The sequence below is a fragment of the Panulirus ornatus genome, chromosome 69, assembly GCF_036320965.1.
Source record: "Panulirus ornatus isolate Po-2019 chromosome 69, ASM3632096v1, whole genome shotgun sequence".
NCBI classification, from domain to species: Eukaryota; Metazoa; Arthropoda; class Malacostraca; order Decapoda; family Palinuridae; genus Panulirus; species Panulirus ornatus.
Genome location: NC_092292.1, coordinates 15580771 through 15583995, shown reverse-complemented (window position 1 = coordinate 15583995; position 3225 = coordinate 15580771). Strand labels below are relative to the sequence as shown.

The 3225-nt window shown below is 49.6% G+C and overlaps 1 protein-coding gene across 1 annotated transcript in view; it reads right to left on the bottom strand.

The window, feature by feature from the left end:
• Positions 1-2692, bottom strand: part of LOC139747702 (uncharacterized) — a 65425-nt gene extending 62733 nt beyond the window's left edge. The window contains exon 1 of the mRNA XM_071660304.1: positions 2237-2692. The gene's annotated coding sequence lies outside the window, so the exon portion shown is untranslated. The remainder of the gene's footprint in view (positions 1-2236) is intronic.
• Between the last annotated feature and the right edge of the window lie 533 nt (positions 2693-3225).

The window sequence follows — 3225 nt, the reverse complement described above, 5'->3', positions numbered from 1 at the left end:
GAGGGGACGAAATGTGATTACAGAGTGCCCATTTCCTCGAAATTGGCACTCGTAAGTTGCCAATTTTGACTATTGAGGAACACAATAGGTTGTAAAAGAACAAGTTCTCAGTGAACCATGTTTACTATGGTACCATGACGGTACAGTACGACCCTTGAACATGACGGTACGACCCTTGAGCACAACGGAACAACCCTTGAACACGACAGTACGACCCTTGAACACGACGGTACGACCCTTGAGCATGACGGTACGTCCCTTGAACATGACGGTACGACCCTTGAACATGACGGTACGACCCTTGAACATGACGGTACGACCCTTGAACATGACGGTACGGCCCTTGAGCACAACGGAACAACCCTTGAACACAACGGAACAACCCTTGAACACGACAGTACGACCCTTGAACATGACGGTACGGCCCTTGAGCACAACGGAACAACCCTTGAACACGACAGTACGACCCTTGAACACGACGGTACGACCCTTGAGCATGACGGTACGTCCCTTGAACATGACGGTACGACCCTTGAACATGACGGTACGGCCCTTGAGCACAACGGAACAACCCTTGAACACAACGGAACAACCCTTGAACACGACAGTACGACCCTTGAGCATGACGGTACGACGGTATGATCCTTGAGGACGGCTGTACGATCACTGAGCACGACGGTACGACCCCTGGAGAACGATATGACCAGGACCACGACGAGACGACCCTTGTGCACGACGAAACGACCCTCTGACACGTCAGCACGACCCTTGGGAATGGCCGTCAGTACGACGACTATTAAGCCCCCATTTATTTCACTGTAAATACATCATAAGTTGGTAACAACAAACGGAATGTATAATGGCCGGTATGTTTACTAAACAACGTACTTCATGAATAAAGAGATTTATTCAAAGAAATCGGACCTATGGAAAAGAAAAAATTCACTTGATATTTTCTTGCGACAAGAAATTTAATGACACAAAAACACCTGATAATTTTTTTTTTTGTGACGAGAATTGATTTAATGAATTAGACAAATGCTCTTTGAGGTGTGAGAGCGAACAGGTGTACCCCACTGTATATCAAGCCGTGTGTTGTATACACATAGCAACGTGGATACGACCAATGTAATTAAGGTAGAAATCAAAATAGGTCCTTTATATTCATATACGTCCAAGAATGAATTTGTATGATTACCATATATATATATATATATATATATATATATATATATATATATATATATATATATATATATATATATGTGTGTGTGTGTGTGTGTATGAGTATACAGATGGTGTGTGTAATGTATGTATATGTATGGGATGTATATGTTAAAGTGGTCAATTTATGTAATGGACTCTAAGAAATATAAGGACTGAATATTTGTTTTGAGCACGACGGTAAGACCCTTGAGCACGACAGTACGATTCTTGAGCACGACAGTACGACCCTTGAGCACGACGGTAAGACCCTTGAGCACGACAGTACGATTCTTGAGCACGACGGCAAGACCCTTGAACACGAAGGTGCGACCTTTCAGTAGGACGACACGACTGTTGAAGACGACGGTACGACCCTTGAGCACGACGGTACGACCCTTGAGCACGACGGCAAGACCCTTGAACACGAAGGTACGACCTTTCAGTAGGACGACACGACTGTTGAAGACGACGGTACGACCCTTGAGCACGACGGTGCGACCCTTGAACGTGGAGGCAACAACGTTTGGGAGCTGCTATCCGTCGACCTCACCATTTAAGGATCAGGTCAGAGAGACCAGGCCATCAAAAACACGAGGATCGTGTCGCGGTACTCAGGGGTCGCACCGACGTGTTTGACGGTCGCACCGACGTGCACAAGGGTCGCACCGTCGTGCACAAGGGTCGCACCGTCGTGCACAAGGGTCGCACCGTCGTGCACAAGGGTCACACCGTCGTGCACAAGGGTCGCACCGTCGTGCACAAGGGTCACACCGTCGTGCACAAGGGTCGCACCGTCGTGCACAAGGGTCGCACCGTCGTGCACAAGGGTCACACCGTCGTGCACAAGGGTCGCACCGTCGTGCACAAGGGTCACACCGTCGTGCACAAGGGTCGCACCGTCATGCACAAGGGTCACACCGTCGTGCACAAGGGTCGCACCGTCGTGCACAAGAGTCGTGCACTCGTACAGAAGGAGTTCGGTCTCTTTATGGGGTAAACGTTGGGGAGATGCGATGCCACAAATACTCACCATATGCGCTTGGCACTGACGCGAACTCGACGCACCCAGGTGCTCTTGTCTCCTCCGCTTCCCCAGGAGTGGCCGGGCCCTCAGTGCTGGTCAGCCGCACTTGGCACCTTCGTGCAGGGTACCGTCACAGCCCCCCGGCGAGGGAAGCACCTCCAGCGGAACCCAAACGGCGTTCAATTATTCAAACTTTCCCGCCAAGCGCGACCACTCGTCTTCGGTCAGCGCCCATGTCAGTTAGAGGCACTTCATTAGCTCGGAGCGTTAATTAAGGGTAAGGAGTCTGTGATTACGTGGTTAGTAATCGTTCCAGTATCCGGGACTTTTATCTCTTTAGCACCAACATATGTCTTAGGAGTATCACAAAATATCGGCCAAGTTCGAGCGCTCAGGGAGTGGACGCAGCGGGAGACGGCACGACATGCTCCCTCCGTGGTTAGAACGGCACTGAACGGTGTGTCGCTCTGGAAGGTGGCTGGCAGCAGGGCTTGCTGGCTGGCTGCTGGCTGGCCGGCCCCCCGGGCCTCGGCCAGCTGCCAACCTTAGCTGAGCTGAGGAGATTTTTATGTCTCCCGTCTTATGGTGTGAGACATGTTGTTTTTCCCGTTCGATCTACTTCCTTCCTTCTTTCTTTTTCTTTCTCTCTTTGCTTTCCCTTCATTCCCACGTCTAGTGATTAGAAATATGACGCCACATATCTCTCTTCTGTTGTTTCTGCAGTTGGAGTTCACGTTCGAATCGTCAGAGTTCAAATTGATAGTAATTTATGCGATGAAACTTGACGGAAATGACGACATTCACTCCCACATACGATGGATGGAGCAGACACTTTTCATTCTTTTGTGATGACATTTCCAGTCATAAGTCTGGAGCGCGTGGGACGCGGAGAAAAAGGAGGACTTCGATGCGTACGTAGGTGGACTTCGAAGGTGTTTTCCAGGATTACTTCGATGCTGCTCTCTTAGACTTCCTTGTTGCCGCTCTTTAGGACA